The 21467-nt window shown below is 42.2% G+C and overlaps 1 long non-coding RNA gene across 1 annotated transcript in view; it reads right to left on the bottom strand.

Annotated features, from left to right (window-relative positions):
* The window catches only part of LOC127674897 (uncharacterized), a 70283-nt gene that overhangs the window by 3098 nt on the left and 45718 nt on the right, over positions 1-21467 (bottom strand). The window contains exon 2 of the long non-coding RNA XR_007975385.1: positions 15075-15237. This is a non-coding gene — a long non-coding RNA (uncharacterized LOC127674897). The remainder of the gene's footprint in view (positions 1-15074; positions 15238-21467) is intronic.

Raw genomic sequence — 21467 nt, 5'->3', positions numbered from 1 at the left:
CCACCCGGTTCAAATCTGTGAACACAACAAAAACCAAAGCAAAAATCTTCTATCTAGGACCCAAGTTTTAAAACTATCAGTTGGAAACATAAGAGAGACTGCATAAAGTATGAAGGTCATGACCCATCTGGCAACAATAAAAGATTTATGAATGTGTAAGCAAAGAGTAATTCAGAATCAAGTAAGTCCTCACCCCCAATGACTCACAGCTCCCTGCAGGAAACTGTATGTGCACCATACTATACAAACCCAAACACCTCAGCTCAGATTCCAGACTAGACTTGGATCCTCCTGTCTATACAAAATCTTCTGCTTTTAAAGTAATATAATGGAATAATTATGGGGCAGAAGTCTTAACAGTTTCCTGCAGTTGGTTTTCTCTCTCCACGAAGTTCCAAATTAGTACAAATATGAGTTTCATAGAAGTGTTAAAAACTCAGACTTCGTAATCCCAACAGAATCTCAAGCAATTTCAGACATGGCCCTACATACCCTTCTGCTATTTTGTACAATGTATGTCAAGCAGGGAGCTCAGCACTGATGATTATAAAACAAAAATATCAACATTGAAAAATGTTATTTATCAAAGGATGATCTTTATCATGTAGAAACAAACACTAAGTAGAGATTTAATTCATGAGAAACAAAGGAGCTTATCTCATCAGTATGCAGACTTACTCTCCAGGGCAGGAGGCTATAAATGGACATGTTTAGAAGCCTTGGTATGAGAACTAAATTCTGATATGGGATGGGCACTTGATGCCATCATTTAACACAGAGAACAGACACCATTCTGGGAAGCATCTTTTAGGAGACTGAGAATCAGGGAGAGTGGTTTGTGTAGCTACAGAGCCAGGATCTTCACCAGGACTATGATTCCCATATTTGTTAAGCAAAACAAATTGAAATCCATGGGTAAAGAGGAGCAGGAAGAGGAGGAGGAAGAAGAGGACAAAAGAGAAGAAGGAAGAAGGGGGAGAGAAGGAAGAAGAGGAGGAGGAGAAGAAGGAGGAAGAAAGCTGGAAGTTACATGAGAAAGGACTGGAGGATGGAAAGGGTTGCTGGGGTGGGAGTGACTATATTCTGAACATATATGAAAATCTGAAAGAAAAAATAATTAAAAAAATAATAGCATTGATTTAGTTTGTTTTAATGATTAATAAAGGTCTTAATAAAGATTAACTACTGGAGGACTGACAATCTAAATGTGAGAAGGAAGACATAGAATTTCACAAACAAAATTAAAAATATTCACACAGACAAGCAGGAGGGAAAAGCAAGCCTACCACTTTTACTGGCAAAAAAATGCATCTATGTGCATGTGTCTACAGCCATACCAGAATGTGTGTCTGTGAGTAAGACAGAGAAAAGAGGGTGGAGGATGCAAACTGAGACCAAATGGGGACAGGTTTCACCCCAATGCCAATTCTCAACAAAAACTGAATTATTCAGATTATGTAACAACTTCACAGAGGGTCTCTAGAATGTTTTTTCTATGTAACATATCATGACTTGAGTGGTGGAAGAGTGCAACTGATCAGTCAGAAAAACTCATTCAATACAGGCTTTGCAAGATGTGGCAAGCATGTGTCTGCATTCTATAAAGAGCACCTACAGATTTGTTGGATTACAAGACCAACACGGTCACTAACTGCTCCCCCTGCTCTGAGGACATAATCCTGGATGGTCCAGCAGACTCTGGATAGCTACAAACATCCTTGCTAATCTAAGGGAAGAAAATTAGAGAGAGAATTAATGATGCTATGCTGTAGCCAAGAGATGTCTCCAGAACTAGAAAAGAGAGTTCTCCTAGATCCTCCAGCAGTGTAGCTTTTGGTGACACCAAGTGATGTCACCTAGTGGGACTTGTGAGGACTTTGAACTTAGAACCACAAGTGAAGTAGGTGGTCACTGTTTGGGGGCATTTGCACTGTGGGAATTTGCCCCTGCAGCAACAGGAAGCTGATCTTAGTGAAGAGTTTTTCTTTGGAAACAGGAGCATTCTATATTCTCTTTTTATTGCTGTATGCATGGTCCTTGATTCATGATTTACAAAAGTCCATTTGTATTACAGAGACTGACTCATGAATGGATTTTAGAACCAACTAAAATTCTTGTTTAACTTCAAGATGTGTGTAGATAGACCTGTCAGATGTCAAAGCATGTGACAGCACTTGGCAGGACCCTGATCTCCTGTGGGGGAACAGAAAGGCCAGTCGGTGGCTTTTTGCAGCACTGTTACTAATTACAGCCAATACACTTTAATCCTAACTAGGATATAATATGGAATCTAGTGGTTGTTCCATCTCTCACTAAATTAATTAAGTTGTGGCAATAGGCAAGATCTCACCACGTTCCTAAAACAGAAAAACACACCACACATAAAAGAGAACACACATAACAGCCCTTTCCATGTGCAGCTGCAAGAGGTGAGAACACAGCACCATCTACATGGTCAAGGAGCGCATGGTGACAGTCAACTGAGACCCATGTCATAGTGCTTCATAAGGATGAGGACATCAAATGTTCACAAGAACCTTTTGAAGTAGATGTTATCTACAGGTGCATTTAGAAATGATGAAAGGGGACTGGAGGTGTTCAGTGACTCACCTAAGTTCACAAGTTAGAAAGCAGAGGATCTGGGGTGCAAATTCACCAGAAGGCGCTTTCCACAAACCCACGGTCTCATTTACTATTCTTCACTTGGAAGCAGAGTTTTGCTGGTGTTCTAAAAAATAAATCCTAGGGGGAAGATAGATGTTGATGAAAAAAAAAAAAAAGTCAAATCCAATTTACTTTTGACAAACAAACAGGTGGTATTACTTAGGGAGAAACACCAGAGGATGACTTGGGACAGGATTTGTGTTTTTAATATTTCATTAGAGAGAGGCAAAGTCTCCTGAGAGAGAGAGTCAGACTGGATATTGCAAAGCAGAAGCCAGCTTGCCTCAGTGGGTTATCACAGAGGGGTTCTTTCTGTGACTTGTTTTCTGGCATTGTTGGCGATGATGGCCTGTGAGGTGGTGAACAATTCGTTTCATAGTAACCAGCATGATGCCTTCTAAGTTATCTTTCTCTGGTAGAGAAAGTCAGGGTTTGAAAGCCAGCCTGGACCACCAGGTTGGGTGGCTTTTGTGGGAAAATGGTTGATGACCGACTACGACTTTTTTTTTCTTTTTCCTCCTCAGATCTCCTCATCTCCTCAGTTTCCTGTACATGGTTCATGCATTTATGTGCATGTGTGCTCATGTGTAGGCTCACTTTCCCATGTATGGCTTGAGTGAGCCAGGAGGGTTATCTTACACAGTCACCCTGTCTTCACCTAGTTTTTTGAAACCTAAAGTGCTCAGCTCACTGAATCTGGAGGTGTCCATCTCAGCTACACTGAGTGCTGAGCTCCTGGGATCTGTTAGTCTCCACTGGGGTTGCAGACACGTGCACCCAGCAAATGAACAAGTACTAGGGTTCCAAATTCAGGTTCTTCAGCTCCCTTCACCCAGTGCTGCCACCATGGCTAACAAATGGTGACAAGCTTCTATCTAGGAAATTTACAATTACCTAGAGCACTTAACCAGTATATATTTCACAAAGAACTGTAAGTTACTATTAAAACCAGAAAGTTAAAATACAACCAGAGGCACTTAGCACCTGAGAGAGCTGAGCATATTCAGCTTCTCCAAATACACCCAGTGTCTCCACTGTCCTCCATCCTTCAGAAGCCCATGAGCCCTTCCAACTGGTGATGGGTTTACATTCTCATGCCTGTTTCCATGACTTACAAAGGTTCAATATCTTCTCATTCTTGCCAACATTTATGTTTAATAGTAGCCATCCTACTGGGTATGAGGCACTCAGAAAATCACTTATGAGTCTTCTATCTGTATTCTTTTATTTAAAAAAAAATGTATTTTATGTACATTGATGTTTGCCTGCATGTATGTCTCTCTGTGAGGGCATCAGATCCCCTGAACTGGAGTTTCAGTCAGTTGGGAGATGCCAGGCAGGTGCTAGGTGCTATCAATTGGACCTGGGTCCTCTGGAAAAGATGTTAGTATTCTTAAATGCTGAGACATGTACAAGCCCCTTTCACTGCATTCACACAAGAATTATTAACACATAATTATCTCAATAAAAAGAAAAATTATATAGACAGTAACAGTTCTGGTTGCAACTTCCTCCCTCATCATTTTAGTTTTAAGTGAATTTCATTCACTAATCCGCCTCTACCGTCAGGATCATGCTCCCCTCCCCTACAAGATGAAACAGTAAATATGAAAACTACCTTAACTTGTGGGTCTGAAATGCTTGCTACATGTGCATTCCTGAGACTAAACTCAGTCAACAAAACCCACAACTGCCAGTACAGGTGAGGAGACATGAACTACCATAGCTGACTTGCACACATCTACAAATAACTCTGGAGACTTGCAACTGCATGTGTCATTTAAAAGGATATTATTCTCTTATGCCCTGGATGGTCAAAGTCCCCAGATGCTTAGATATTAAAGACCTGGCCTCACTGCAGCAGTATTCAGAGTTAACTTGGGATGGATCACAAGGGCCCACAATGTAACGGGCTGGGGAGAAGCTTTCCTTAAAGGGAATGTAGAGTTCTATCACTGATGTGCAGTCTCACACAGTCCTAGAAACAACTATTGGTTGAAAACCAAAAACTGTAAAATAAACATTTTACAAAATATGTCTCCTCAGGTATCTTGTCACAGCTACAGAAAGACTTAAATGCTAATTTAAATTATAGTTTTCTTTCTAATTAATGTCTAACAGTAAAATGTAATTACTACAAGTAATGAACCCACATCCATACTATTGAGATTGGCAGTTCCTCCCCAGTGTCCTGTTTCTGTCTTTGCATCCTATCCAGGATACTAGATTATGCTTTGTGGTTTCTTAGGGGCCTCCTGACTGGGACACTGCCCAGACTTCATGCTTTGAGGAGTGCCAGTCACGAACTCTGTAGAATGACCTTCCATTAGAACTTCCACAATATTTTTTCTCCTTTTGAGCCCTGGGTGGTGAGCTAGGAAGAAAAGGACCCCACTTGCTCACAGTGTGTCGTGCACACAGGATCAACACAAATATGGCTGGTGGTCCGAACCTTAAGCACTTGCCACCTGTGGCTGCCAGGAGCTCTGGAAGACAGTCCTTCTGCCTACCAGAGCATCCCATCATTTTGAGTCTGTGTGTATTTGCTTTGTTTTGCTTTCTATGTGCAATGCAAGCAGCTCTAAGCTCATGACACTTTCCACTGCAGTAACAGAATCTGTGTAGTTGATCCCATCCTACCCGGCACTGTCGATTCCTACTATTATACACACATTCTTGACATATTAAAGATTCCTCTTTTGGTGACAATAAGGCAAAAATACTTTCAGACTTGTGTGCAACTTCCAGCCAGCTCATGGGTCACGGCCCTGTAGATCGTAAAGGGCTGTGCCGTGAGCTTGATTCAAGTGCCCAGAACTCTAAACGTTTCTTCTCATCTACTGTCTTTCTGTATTCTGATGTAATGGGTGAGGAAACATCAGAATACATGATCATTGTTGTGTCTGAGAACACTGGAGTCTCTTTTGCTAGTAGGATAAGCTGCCTGTGCCCCGATGAAGCAGTCCACCTCCTAAATGGAAGCTACTTGTCTTAGCTCCCCTGGCCAAATTATCTTTCTGAACCATCCCATATTGCACAAAATAGTATCTTCGACCCCAAACCATGTCCACAGCATCTCCTTTCTATACAGTAACACAACCACAACATATTTTCAAAAGCCATTTACTCCGCCAACTCTACCTGCACTTTAAGGCTACTAAAGGCTTTTATCCCTTCCACAATTCCTCACTCTTATCCAATGGGCTTCATTACAGAGGTCACTATCATCAGGCCTTCTGTAATGCCTCCTCTCATACTGGGATGCCCTGCAGGCTTTTCTCCTTACTATTTCTTCTTAATCACCTGTATTTCTGTCCTAGGGGAAGCCTTTCCTCCATCCACACTCTTAACTTTATACCATCGCATGCTGTTTTCCAGCTCTATATGCCTACTGCTAGACTTCTTACATTTAGCTGCCTAGAGAATCTCCATGTGGATGTGCAATGCACGCTTTAAATCTAGGATGTATAAAAGCATTCAGATTCTTTCACTCAAACAAAAGAAAATCAATACAATAAAAAACAAAAACCCTAGTGTTGTTTGCACAGGAATCCCATCCTGGCAAATGAAATGGCATGAACCACTCACCCAGTGTCAGACCAAAAATATGAGACTCCTAACTCAGACTCCTTATCTTCCAAGCCACTGTACTAGCAAACCCTGCCGGCAGGCTGGCCTTGAAACTGGGCCTCAAATCCAAGGACGTTTCTCTTCCTCTACTACCCAGCCCTGCAGATCTGCTGCACCTGTCCTGGCCCTACACAGTTCCCATAATTCCATTTCTATCTCTCCTATAATTCACAGGCTGTTCCCAAGGTTCTCCAGCAAATGATTGTGATTATCGTGGAACAGATTTTTTAAAAATGATTAAAGGTAAATAAATGTCCAAGGCACAGACTGAGACTCGGTGTCTACCTGATTTAAAAAAAAAACAATCTATAGATAGCCCATGGAACAATGAAACAATAATAAAGGTGCTCAGCCTTTGGCAGAACCATTAGCACACAGGATCTTCTAACATAAAAATGCTGATGTTTACAGAGTAGCCGCCCCCCCCCCCAGTTGGTTCAGGAAAAGATCAAAGACTATTCTAGTTAAGTGGAGGGTCTAGCATAAGAATCTAACCTTCTGACAACATGACACAATGCTGTCAACCAAGAAGCTCAAGATTCAGAAGGGTACAATCCAAAAAAAGATAAAAGGAAAAAAAAGAAAGAAAAGTTTTTTTTTTTAAATTAAAAATTTCTTTTAAAAGTTGTATGTGTGTGTATATATGTGTTTTTGTCTATGTATGCATGTAGTTTGTGTGTAGTAGTACCGACAGAGGCCATAAAAAGGTCTTTAATCCCCTGGAGCTGGAAATTACAGGTGGCTGTAAGCCAAACTGTGGTCCTCTGAAGAGCAGCTGAGTTGCCCCCCAGCCTCACATGCTCTTTAAAAGCTTATCTTGGGCCACATCTATAACACTCCTAAAGCAAATCCATCATCATGCCACAGGCTGAACAAACCTGGTAAAGCCACAATATATTTGTACATAGGAATTATGGTTATAGAGATCAAAGGATTGAATATACTCGCTTACCAATGGTTGCAAACAGGTGATTAATAACAAATGGTTGGTGTCTAGAATAATGGAAACCCTACAAAGCAGAGAAAGAGACCAAGACAAAAGAAAAGACAGGCAAAACACAGTCACTGCAGAGAGACAGCACAGATGGTGAACACCCATAAAGATCATTCAAACTATCCATCTCCTAAGACCACAGTAAGAGTCCGCTTAACACCAGCGGGGGAACCAGAAAAGGCTGCTAGTGGAAGTGAGTCCACGTGCTCTGCTAGTGAATAAATAGGATATGCTCCTTTAAAAAAAAAAAAAAAAAAAAAAACTCAGAATGACTCTACGGAGCTACACGTGCATGACTGCAAGGTTCCACACCCACAACATTCTGAAAAGACGCTTTCACTGTGCTGAGGAGTGTATAAAGTCACTACCAGATGTCTATCAAAATGTCACTTCACTGACCATGACTTCCCCAAGGATGCGGCCAATAGGAGCAGGCTGTTCCCACAGAACAGGATCTACCTCTAGCTCACTGGGTGCCTAGAACTCAGCCCCTTGGGGTGTGTCAGATCTAATCTACAAACAAGGAGATTGAAACTATGTGAGCCAGTGACCTGCTCAAGATGTCACAGCCAATCAAAATCCCTGTGAGCCCACAGCCTGGGTCTCCTGATCCAGAGTCTGTAGATCTATAAAAAGAAGGACCTCATTTGCAATAGTGGCACAATCTGCAAAGCCACTGTGTATAGCCTTGTTTATTAAACTTATTAGACTTAGCAGTCAAAACTGAGAGTAAACACTGCATCATTCTACATTGGATGGGTGTTTTGACTGGGCCTTGAAGTTATTTTATAGTCAGTACACATGGCCTACATTTTACTTACTTGATCAACATTAGTTTTATGGTAGATTACAACTATGAGCAGCAATTGTGAGATGAGCCCCACCCTACCCCAGCCTTAATCCTCTGTTCTGTGAGTCACTTAGTCACGTAAACTGAACATTCTTAAGTATCCAAACTATTGGATCCTGAAATAAGGGAAAATGAAATGGCCTTTTTCCTATGCAACTTTTAAACTTCCAATCTGTAGTAAGTGAAGATGCCCAGGAAAATCCGAGGATGGTTCAGAATTATTTGTACCCAGCACACATTCCTCCCAAGTGTTAAATGTGACCTAGCTAAAGACACTAATAGCAAGACTGTATAAGCAGCTCTGTCAGTTCACTATGTAGATAGCATCTTGTGGCCACCATCTATCAAGAGACCTTTCTCTTATACATGCTCACGGTCACACTCATCTGTGGTGTGCTTGCTTGACCTCTATGAACCTATGCAAAGCAGTTTCACAATAGCCAGAATACAGAATAGAGGAGGCTCCTTATCGCATGGCAGACAGGCAGCAGAGGACAAGTCACACCAGACTCTAACTTCTGAGTTTCCACCACCCCCAACAGTGGTAACAACTAGGGACAGAGCTATCAAATGAGCCTCTGGGGACATTTCCTAGAGAACATTAATGTAACTCCTCCCTTGCTTTATTTTGATCAGCACTTAAACCATCATTCCATATGCAACATATATGCATACATTTGTATACATATATACTTATACAAAGACTCTACAATGTGCCAAGATAAGAAAGAAGGAGAAGAATGATTTCGGAGGAACAGACAGTGCCCAGGACTTCCTTTGATGGATAGTAGTCCTGTGGGACTAATGAGGATCAGCTCAAATATGAGGATCTAGAAGTTCTAAGCCAGGCCCTTTATCATGCAATCTACCAAAACTTGGATCTAATGTGGGTACATGAAGGTTATTAGTTTTATTTTTTTAAATAGAAAACACCTGATTGATAAAGTATTCTGTATCCACAGTCAAAATAACATGTCTCTTCACAAGCAATATCCAAACTGTTAAGCAAAACTCTTGAGGAGACAGGACACAGAATCAGCCTGCTAAAGAGTTTTTGGGTTCTCCAAAGTTCCAGCAGGCTCTCATAGAACTTGGAGTTCCAATTCTAATCACCAGGGCACAGTGACATAAGAACTGCAATCCTGAAGGCAGCAGGGTCTGGTCAGATCATTTTCTACTGTCTTGAGAAAATGACATATCTGACAGCCATGAGGTGTCTCTGTCACTGTTCTGTTGCTGTGCAGAGACACTGTGACCAAAGTAACTCTTATAAAAGAAAGCATGTGACTGGGGTTTGTTACAGTTTCAGAGGTTTGGTCCATTATCATGGCAGGGAACAAGGCTGCACAGATGGTACTGGAGCAAAGATAAAGGGAGAGGGAGGAGGAAAGAAGGAGAAGGAGGGAGAGGAAAGAGGGTCAGAGGCAAGGAAGGAGGGAGAGAGACGAGAGGGAGCGAGGGAATAGAGGAAAGGAGGGAGGAGAAAGAGGGATGGAGGGAAGAAAGGGGGGAGAGAGAGAGATCACCAGTACAAAGCACCCCCCACCCCACCCCACTCCACCCCACCAATGCCATACTTCCTAATCCATGACTTCAAATATATGAACCTATGGGAAGCATTCTTATTCAGCCCACCAGTGGTTACTGCCCTTAGTAAGGTCAGAACAATTTTTCATACTCAGTGCTCTGTGGTGGCCTAGGAAAAGATCCCAATTGGAATTTATTAAAAAACAAAACAAAAACAGAAACAACCCTTGTTTCCACATACAGGGATCCATATTTATGAGTTGCAATGCTATCCAGGTGTTCAAGGGGAGGTCTCTGAACATGTCCCATCTGCTAGGAGGCTACTGCCCATGAAAAGAGGGCTTCTGTGCACTAAGCATTCCTCCTTGGATCAGAAGAAGGGATAGGGTCTGCCGCTTACACACTGACAAAAAGGAGCAATTATAAACAACCCTGGATGAAACACATTTTGCAATCACTTATGAAAAGAAGATGGATATGGGAAGACTTGATTTTTAAAAAATATGTTTCTCTAGTTTTCTAGGAAGCTGTAGTATGTCAGTGAAGATAGGCATAAGAAAATGATCATTTTCCTGACCATACAGAAAAAGCTGGTTTCACAGGTTAAAAAGCTGTGCTTTTAAATGTGAAAAGCTATACTCCTCAAAAGAGACCAGGGGCAGTACTAGCATACAAGTGGCTACTGAACACCAAAGACTTTGTTGCTTCTGTGGATAATCTTTGTCAGGGCAAGTCTGACTGTAAGTTGGAATTACTGGTCTAAGAGAACCCTGAGCACCTAGGCCTATGGGCTTAAGCAGCCTTTACAATTACCTTGGCCCAACTCAGATCTGCCATTGTTGCCTCCCTCCCACTGTCTATCCCTCCTTTCTTCCCTACTTTCTTCCCTCCCTTCACACTACTTTCCTTCAGTCTCTGAAAGGACTCTTCAACTCTTACTTACTGGCTAGAGATTTTCCTATGAAGGTAGGGATGAGGGGGAAAAATCAAAGTTGATATAAAAATGAAAGGTTTGGGGGTAAGGGAGGACACTCCCCGTCTCCTGAGCTCCCTATGTTTTTTATCTCTCAAAGCCAGGTTCAAGGAAAGTACACAGTTGTCACTGTCATCTCCAAGACATGGGGAAGGTAATGTAACATCAGGAGAGGAAGGAAGTCCAGTTTTTAAACAGCAGACCTTGGTCCCAATGCTAACTGCAGAACTATCATCTAGCAAATGAGGTAATTCATCTGCAGTGAAAGCCAGAGACACACCAGAGAGGGCAAACCCCATACCAACCCCACCAGGATTCCACAACCTTTCCATTATGGTAACTATAAGAGAAGGCAATGCCATAGGGCTTTTTATACAGCTCGAAATGTTTACCATGCAGTCATTTAATCAATTATTACAGATCTATTGACTGTAAGACCTAAGGTATCAAATGCTGTTGTCCTTTCTTGGCCCTAGAAATCACTCTAGACAGGAAGAAATTGGTCCAAGCTGAAGAGACTGGCCTAGACTCTCTTCTGTTTCTACAGACACTCAAGGAGTTATTTCCAGATATGCAGAGACTGCTAGCCAGAGAGAGACCACCAGTTATCTCCCTGAAGCAGCAGGTGGAACCCTAAAAACTTAAGTATCCATCAACCAACTTCATTTGCAAAGAGCTTTTCTGCGTAAAACCTGGGCGCTGCGCAAAGACACTTAATAGAAACCTCCAAAACAACAAATGTGGGCCCATGCTAAAAATAAGGAACAAACCAATCCAAGGCTCATTTTTTAAATATATTGCTATGGTTTGGATGTGGGCTGAGGCTCCTCTAGGGTTCATGTGCTGAAATCCCTGTTGTGAGGCACTAAGAGGCGTCAGTTTAATCTGTGACACTTAGGAGGACTGATTGGGATAAGACATCATCATTGAAGTACAGATCTACGTATGAACGCTGTTGGCTTTTAACAGACATACTGTCTCTTACATGCCCCATGTGATAGTGTGCCCAGCCTTGGACTCTGACAGCAAGGTCATCACAGCCTCTGGAATTTTGTTGCAACAATATAAAACAGATTGATACACATTAAAGTCGAGGAAAATGTTATAGCTCAATATAATCCTAGCAGCCACTAGAAGCTGGTGAAACCCAGTGAAGGTATCTCTCCCTTCAGTATAGCAGAGGAAAGCCTCACAGCACCTACCCCACTAAGCAATCAACATGAAATTTCAGTTTTCAAGTAAAATGCTGAGAGTGATCATGAGAGTGTGAAAGGGTATGCGAGCGTCCTATCTCCATGCTCTCCATTCTCCTAGTGGGCAGGCCAGAGGTCTCCAAAATTTTGTGCCTTTACTTTAATGAAATAAGACCATTGGCCAGGAAAACAAAGCCCTAGAAAAGAGCTCTGAGACCCCACTACCCTCTAACTGCTCCTCAACCCAGTCCATATGTAGGCCTAGCAACTTGGTATATTCCTTGGGTACCCAGTAACGAGGGAACACACCCAAAACCACCATCCCAATCACCACTCCTCTAGACAGCATTGCACTGGTGTCCCTCTGGATGATGTTGTCCAGTCACTGCATTTCCTACTGGTACTTCAAAAGATCGCTGACCAGAAAGCACATGGCTAGTCCCAGACACCACTCCCTCTAGCACTCAGACCCACTCAGGCTACCAGACCTGCATTGTGTCAAGTAGACTATTAAGTCTCTACCCATGTGTCCTTTCATTCCTTCAAATTGGTTGCAGTCTAACATCCCCAGGGCCTTCCTAGACTCCTTTCCAAAGGGCAGAGCTTCCTCCATGCCCCAGACAGACTGGCTATAGACAGAGTACAACCCTGTATAGTCTAACTGGTCCTACAAGAGTACCAGCCCTAGCCAGCCAAGACGCTTGGAACCATATTTTATGTTTTTGAAGCTACTATAAGACAGTGCCAAAAGATTCCTAACTAAATGGCTTAGAATGTGGTCAGTACTCGAAGTGTTTATTACACAGCTGCTACCACTCTAAGCCACAAAATTAAATGCTTTCTGTATAGATCTCATCCCTTATAAAATAAACATGGCCCCTGAAATCACTGCCTGGCAGATGTAATGCACCCTGCTGAGTACGCAGGCTGGCCCAGAGCCAGGAGCCAGAATCGTGCTCTCCCTCCTCAGTGCATGCTCTAGGTCTGTCAGCATCACTGACTGCTCATTGAAAACTTCCTCATCATCAGTGCCAGTCTACTCCTGGTGAATTATTAATGAGTTCTGGTGGCCAGATCTGAGAAGTTCTAATTTCTAACTCTAATTTCTGCCCATGAAATTTGACAAATGGATTTATAGGTGAACATTCATGAATTACTTGAGTCTAATAAGGCCCCACTTCAATGGCCATCTCTAAATCATTGGGGTTGAGAGGCTTCCTTTGCAAACAAATCTGCCATGATCCGGATATTCCTTACCCCCATGGGCTTGTCATGAGGTGGATGGAGAGCCCTGTGAAGGCAGAAGGGGGATCCAAAGCTCAACAGCGCTCTCTGTGGGCAATGATGGGACAACAAGCTTGGGGTGGGCTGGTGATCCAGTTCTAAAGCCTGAGCATCAGCTATGGATTCCAGGATAGCACCTATTTCTGAATCAACCTCACACACTCCACATATGGGAGACAACGAGCCACTTTCTCCACAGGAAATTATAAAGACATCAGTGTAAAGTGCTAGTGTACTTCATTAACTACACCCTCATGAAATACAGCAAATCAACATATGGCATTCCAAATAGCACCTATTATACCAGGCAGAATTAAGGAGATGAACACGTTTCTAGACAAGTGTTTCAAAAAGCATCAAGGTGAAACAGCTGTGTGTTTCAGTGATCACTTTAGACCAAATGAAAGAGAATTCTAACTCACATAAAAGTACATTCACAGAAATCATTATTCCAAACTCCACAGACCAAATAATAGATTCAAGACTATCTTAAGACAATCGAAATGACAGAAATAATATGAGATTTGTGGGAAAGGGAGGGATGGTGGGTAGGTGTAACTCCTTCAATTCTGAGGTGGTACTCTACAGATGACAATACACATTCCACAAGGTGTTTCTCACTGTTAGCCAGAGGGAACACTGGATAAGCCGCCACACCCTAAGTCAAAGGTCTCAAGCTATCAGTCATGAGTGAGATATATTTGTGAGTTGGGGATATAGTTCAGGTATGGGCTACCCATCTTTCATGTATCTATCCCACCACCACCACCACCACTACACACAAACACACACACACACACACACACACACACACACACACACACACACACACGCTGCCTCTGTGTGTGCATGTCTCTCTCTCTCTCTCTCTCTCTCTCTCTCTCTCTAATACATTACTGTTATACAACCACATCTTTGACCACCAATATCACTTTGGGGACTCCAGCTGCACAACGTCAGAATTTCCTTCTATTATAGCTCAAACATATCTCTCATACAAACTTGTGAAACAGTCCTAGGAATCTTTATTTATCTGAATTTCCTTCTCATGAGAACTTATCTTCTCAGCACTAAGCTGGACTTGAACTTGACCAGCCTAAAGACCACTCTTTTCTCCCTGCTGTAAGGTCCCCAGCACATAGGCAACCTCAGCTCAGAACAGGTTCCAGAACGTCACTGCATAGAAGGGAGCTGTCTACTGGTCTGCATACTTACTTCTGTCTAAATATTCTCAACCACCTACTCTCAGGTTGGAACAGTGATAACCTGGTGTTTGAACTGTGTCCCTTAAGAGCTTAAATTTAATGGACTTCAGTAAATCAGGGACATTCCTACTGCCATTATTACTAATTTAATAACTACGATGCAGGGGCTGGAGAGATGGCTTATTGGCTAAGAACAGGTGCTACTCTTGCAACAGACCTGCGTTTGGTTCCCAGCACCCACACTATGACTCACAACCACCCATAACTCCAGTTCCAGGGCATCTGACACTTTTGACCTCCAAAACATTAGCGCATTAGAGCATATGTATGGTACATATTCATTCATATACATAAGGTAAAACAATCATACACAAAAGTTAAAAAGCAACCAGGCGGTGGTGGCGCACGCCAGTAATCCCAGCACTCTGGGAGGCAAAGGCAGGTACATTTCTGAGTTTGAGGCCAGCCTGGTCTACAGAGTTTGTTCCAGGACAGCCAGGGCTATACAGAGAAACCCTATCTTGGAAAAAAAACAAAACAAAACAAAACAAAACAAAACAAAACAAAAAAAAAAAACAAAAGCAAAAGCAAAAACAAAACAAAACAAAACAAAAAGATAAAAAGCTTAATATTTTTTAAAAAACTACTAGGCAAATTATGTATTTAAAGCAAGGAAACCAAAACAAAAAACAAGTAATCAAAGAAACAAAAAACCAGCCAAGTCTCTTTTATGCAGAAATGTATATATGCTTACCTTTGGCATGCAGTTATAAGAGGTGACTGGAAAAATTGTAGCACTCTTCAAAAAGATGATGTTTTCTGCTGTCTGAGGACACCTTAAATGTGACAGAGCTACAGTGATCCTCCAAGGTCTTAAGCCAGCTGGGATGACACTATAGGAGAAGAACCTGTGGGATCTGTAGAGAAATGAAAAGGAACAGGTATTAGGTGTGCTTGTTTATTTGAGTTCAATTGTCCATTTCAAAGAAAAAAGAAAAAAGACACTGGCGCTCAGCAGTTAAAAGTGTTTACAACTCTTGCTGAGGACCTGAGTTTGTTTCCCAGCACCAACTGCTTGTAACTGCAACTCCTAGTTGATTCAATATCCTCTTCTTGTCCTAGATACCTATTTTACACAGGAAGAAGCACGCGCGCGCACATGTGTGCGCATACACACACACACACATACACACACAGGCACACTGACACTGCATGAGCAGCAGATAAGGAAATCACAATGGGAGAAAGGCTCTCAAGTATCTCCAGTCCTCTTCTCTACTCCTACATACCGCCACAAACTGAAGGAAAGCCTCCAGAGGCAACAGAGGCCAGGCCATAGGAAGAGGGGAACACAGAGCCCTATCTACAACTGACAGGCTCTTGCATTGCCATTTGTCCAGGTATGATCCACAGAGTCCCCAGCACAAAGGTTCAAAGCATCCCCTGTCTATACCAGGGAATCTGAGACGAGCACTCAAATTTACATGGTAGTTAAGAGGCAAGCAGCTAACACAGGTGCCCAATCTCCGTCCTGCTTGTGGAACTGGCAGTGCACTCGCTGTGCACATACTTGGGCAAACACTTCTGCTTTCCTCTGGCATTTTCAAGAGGATTCTGGTGTGCTCTGCAGATTCCTAAGAGAGTTCACTGGCATCTTTAATCATTTCAAGCCCAGAGGGGATCTGTCCTGACAGTTCGATTGGAGGAGATCTATTAATTCATTCCTAGAATGACTATGTCCTCAAAATGTTAAAAGCCTCACAGAAAAATTAATTCTATTTTACTCAAATAGGAAGTGATAATTCAAGCAGGACTATCGTGAAATGTTACAAGGCAAGTCCATAAATTTTGTTTTAAAAATGAATCCCTCTGTATGCATTCTCTATCTCAAGAGTCGGATGGTTTTAACAATTTGAATTATTATAAGGAAAAACCTACAAGCAAATACAATGAGAATACTTAATGTCTTTCTGTAGGTGTTTACTGTAAGATAAAACGAAGTGCTGGTATCTAAACTCAAGTTCTTATTTCTCCTGCTGAAACCATAGTCTTTAATACCTATGTGACTTTGGCCATGACCCTACCAACCACCTCTACATTTCTAAGTTCCAGATTTGTGCTAGAAGAAAGTTAGATTTTTAAAGATTTTAATTAATAGAGAACTTGTCTCAACTCAGGCTTTCTAAAGAATACGTGTACGGCTACTGGATCTAACAATTCTCGAGGGCATACATGAATGACTGCTTTTACAAAGCATTAATTCACTTGGGGAGTGTGTAAGTCAGCTTTCTATTGCTATAACAAAATACCCAAAGAAAATAATTGACTTAGATAGAGGAAAGATTTATTATGGCTCAGCGTTTTAGAGCATTTAGTCCATAGGAGGCTGGCTCCATTGTTTTGGGGCCTATGGCAAGACAGAACACCATGGAAGGAATACATGATATAACAATGTTTGCTTACCTCACAGGGGATAGAAAGTGAAAGAGAGAGAAAGCAGCCTGGGTTCCAATATCCCTTCCAGATATCAGGCAAGGGGACCTAACTTCCTTCTTGGAAACCAGTAGTTCTCACCATTCCTAATGCTGCAGCCCTTTAAAACAGTTCCTCATGTTGTGGTAACCCCAACTATTAAATCTTGTTGCTACTCCATAAGTATAATTTTGCTACTGTTATGAACTGTAATGTAAGTATTGGTGTCATCCTCCACCACTGCCATATCACAACCATGTTTAAACACATGCATCAGTAGACACAATATATATCCACCACGTATGCACTGTCACCCAGACTCAGCAATCACAGGCTCATATACAGCCCTCTCCAGGTGAGAGTAAAGCCAGACACACGTACAACCTCATTGGCCTAGACAACTCGGCACACCCCAAGACAACCACGTACAACTCTATTAGCACATCAAAGTGACTATTAGTTCTTTAATATAAATTTCCCACCTGCAATGTGTGTAACAGTGCTTTTATAGCTAATTCATTACAATAAGGGTGTAAGTCATGTTTACAAAGTACAAACTACAATTTCTGATCTGCCTCCTAAGGCTACTTTAACTCTATTTCATTTAAATGATGGCGCTACGGTCTCCAAGCTGTCCATCCTACAGCGGTAGGGCATTCTGCACCCATAGATTCAGGCTGGTGTTTTCCACACAGTGACAAATCCCTGACATTCTAGTAGGTTAGTAGTTATGTCTAAAGACCTCTTAGATGGGAGAGATTATCTCGAGGGAAAACGCTTGGCTCCCAGAGCTAGACATAGAGAATTGCCTATTTATTTGGTGCTTTAGCAAGTGGGAGCAATCTACCCTTCCCTAGCCCTACCCTAGACCTGCCCCTCTACACTTATTGAAGACTTCCCTGTGGGCCAAATCTCTGTTCTTTCTTCCCTCTTGGATTAGAGTCCTTCGAGAAAAAAGTAAGTGTGTATATTTTTCTGGCTGGGTAAAGGCACATGAGGTCAAAAGCTAAAAATTACAAATACCTGAAACATCGACAAAGTCAGTTTTTTTCTGTTTTTAGCCATACCAAGGGGCCAATGAGCCTCTGCAGAGGCTGGAGAACTAGAGAGTGATTCCATGAATGAGGGAGATGCCTACAGAAAATGCACACTACCTTAGAAAAGCAGAATTTTATGTCTCCAAATGACCTTACTAAGAAACACAAGACCGTTTATACCAAATTATATGCTGGAATTATCTGTATGCTGCAAAATTACTGCCTTCCCTTTCCTCTTATTCTTAAAAGACTGCCTCCCCAAATGGCTCAGGTTTGCCTTGAGCTCACTATGCAATAAAGACTGGCCCCAAACTCACGACCCTGATTCGGACACCCTAGTTCAAGGGTTAGAGGTACACCACTGTGCCTTGCATTCTCTGCGGCTTTTCTATGAATGAAAAATCAAATACTTTTTTTCCACACAGGGAATATTGTATTGTCTTATATAAACCCAAGAGTTTCCCTATAGCCTACAGTTAAACCAGAAACCTCACAAACCTTTTCAGTACATGCACCTGCATGTTATTTGAGAGCATGTATTAATTTAGCCAGGCAAACAGTGAGCCTGTGAAACCCGCCAGACACACATCTGTGCACCCCAGGATGGAGAGATCCAGAGCCCTATGCTAGTCAGGACCCGGAGCCTCATTAACTCGGGAGTAAGGCCCCGAGCCTCCAGGAAAAGGGGCTAGGAAGTGCTGCTAGGCCTCTACCCTTTTCCTACATCACACTGCTATGTGAGCTGCTATGGTCTAGATCAGGCCTCTGTGTCAAAAGCTTACCTTCAAGTTTGCACTACCAAGTAGAAATAGAACCTTTAAAAACCTCAAGACTAATAAAAATAAGAAAATGGTGTCCACTGAGACATGAGTGTGCAGTGAGGCATGAGGTAGGTGCACACTGTAACATCACTTAGCTGGGCAAAGGGAGGGCTATCTCCACGTGCTACCACGTGGATACCTTGGAGGGCTTCATGCCTAGTGAAAGTCCCAGGTGCAGGAAGCCAAGCACTGCAGTCTCAGTGCACAGAACAACAGGAAGCTGTCTGCCCAGGAAGTGTGGACAGGGATTTGTGCCAACAGGTAACTTTAGTAAAAATAAGTTCCGTAGCTCTAATTTAAATGAAGTTTTAAAAGGCTAATGGGTATAAAAATTTAACATGGAGGTTTCTAATTATTATAACTGAATTAAAAGTTAATACATTGTGCTTATATTTAGTTGTTTTAAAATATTCCGGATATTGGCCGAGCATGAGGGCCCACATTCTCTTTTCCACACCAAACCTCTCAGTGTCTGCAGTGTTTTCTCTCTCTTGGAAACATCTCTGCCTTCAGTTCCCAACATCACTGTCCAACCAAACCCACATTGTTGAGGCACAAATTCCAAGAGGCTCTTCTGGAAGATCACCTTCAATTCCCATAAAAAATCATAGACCACAAATGTGTAACATTTACACAACTATCCAGGGAGGAAAAGTCACCATGAAGAGAACTAACTCCTCCTGCCCACGTGGCTCCAGACAGAACCTCACAGCATGCTCACCAGTTAATAAACTTTCAGGTTTTTGGTTTTGTTTTTAAGGGGGAGTGCTGTTGTTTGGGTTTTTTTTTTGGGGGGGGGTGCTGGTTGGGGGGAGGGGATATTGTTTGTTGTCTACCTGTTCTGGTTGTGTTTGCTTTGGAGACAGGGTCTTACTTTAGTCCAGGCTATCCCAGAACTTACTATATGGCTAGGCTGACTTCAAACTCAGTCCTACATCAGCCTCTCCAGTGCTGCTGGGCCTTACAAGCATGAGTCACTATACTCAGAGAACTACCATTTCTCAATTACATCCACTGTTAATATCCAAATGGTAGTGTCACTTCAGGCCCTAAATCTTTTTCTTTCAAAGATTCAGTCCCATACAGACTATACTCTTGAACAAGGTTCTCATTCTCTTCATCTCTCTTCCCACTTTGAGACATGGTCTCACTATGTGCCTATGGCTGTCCTAGAATTCACTATGTACTAAGTTAATCCCAAACTCAGATCTACCTGCCTTCTGATGCTGGGATTAAGATATGCACAACAAATAGATGCTGGCCTATTTATTGTTCTCTAGTATGCCTGGAATTCACTCTGCAGCTCAGAGTGGTGTCAAATGCACAGCAATTGTTTGGCCGCAGTTTCCCTACAGAGATGAGCTCCCACATCCTAGAATATTTCATTTATTATAGAAATTAGCAACAAGCCACTGAAAAGGATGGAATCATAGCACTTCTATGTCTCTCTCTCTTTGTTCCTCTCTCCCTCCGTGTGTGTGTGTGTGTGTAAGAGAGAGAGGGGGGAGCATGGGGTGGGGGGAGGATTTCCTATGGCAGTAGCCCAATTAATGTTTTATAAAGAACCATTCAGATACTGTGTCTGGGCTGAAATCAAATTAAGCCATTTCTGTGTGAATATCCCCAAAGAGACATCCACTGAGTTTCAAGTGGTAATAGGCATAAATACCCAGATTAGCTGTGTCAGCACTTCTGAAATGGAAATCAGACAAGAACACAGAGATCAACATGGTGAGCCTTTTAGCAAACACAAAGGACCAACAGGCATGTCAAAATCCATCTGGCACAGGACCAAATCCCATCCTTGGCCATCCAGATATTCCTCATCACATGTGAATCCATACATTTATTTACACATTCTGAAATGATCAATGTCTACTCCACACAGTAACGTGGTGTGCTGGAGAAACAATCAAGAATAGATTTTGAACTCTCTCTGAATTCCTAATTTTATTCATCAACCTTATGAAGTATATCCTTGAAATTAGTCTCACAAGAAAATATTCGAGCAAAGCCAAAAAACAAACAAACAACAACAACAACAACAAAAGCCAAAAAACAAAAAACAAAGAAACAAAGAAAACCCCAACAAAATCAAAACCAGAAAAACCTGGGGCACAGATTTGGGAAAGGGTCCAATAATGAATTAAATTACCCCTTTGCTTTGCCATCCAACTTAGAACTGGCAAAGCAGAGTATCTGCAGTTACAGTAGGAGGAAGAAGAGTGCTGGAAGCAGGCATTCAAAAGGCAGCAACATTCCACTTGCAGCCATCTTTATCCCAAGCAAATCCTACCTGAGACCTACAGAATTAGAATAAACACATGCTGCTGACTAAAGGTCCCAGTGTTCACCAGTGGCTAGGGCAAAGAAGAGGAAATAGACAGAAGCCAACTAGAGACACCTCAAACTATGAACAGAATGACTGGCCTGTGTGAGGCATGGGATGTGGAGGACTCAAACGGTTCCACACTGGAAGCAAACCCTGGTGTAGAGCCTGCAGGTATATATCATGGGGAGGCTACTACTTAAGTAGAAAGCCAGGTTAGTCACCTTGTTGGAAGAACTACATGAGAAGTCTTACTTATTAAGGGAAAAGTACTGCATGCCCGCCAAGCGAAAACACTGCAGAAAAGGCACATCCCAGACACTGCCCCACCCTTCTGAAATAAGCCCAGGAGTGGGGGGTCAAAGTGGATTACAGGAACACACAGCCTAACTTCTCAATTTTATTTGCTATAAGAAAATTTGTCTACTAGAAAAAACAAACTAAACTTTTACGTTGCTTCTAAAACTGCTCTGTGTTATACAAACTAT

The sequence above is a fragment of the Apodemus sylvaticus genome, chromosome X, assembly GCF_947179515.1.
Source record: "Apodemus sylvaticus chromosome X, mApoSyl1.1, whole genome shotgun sequence".
Lineage (NCBI taxonomy): Eukaryota > Metazoa > Chordata > Mammalia > Rodentia > Muridae > Apodemus > Apodemus sylvaticus.
The sequence above is the reverse complement of the archived record's forward strand: the minus strand, read 5'-3'. Positions and strand labels throughout refer to the sequence as shown.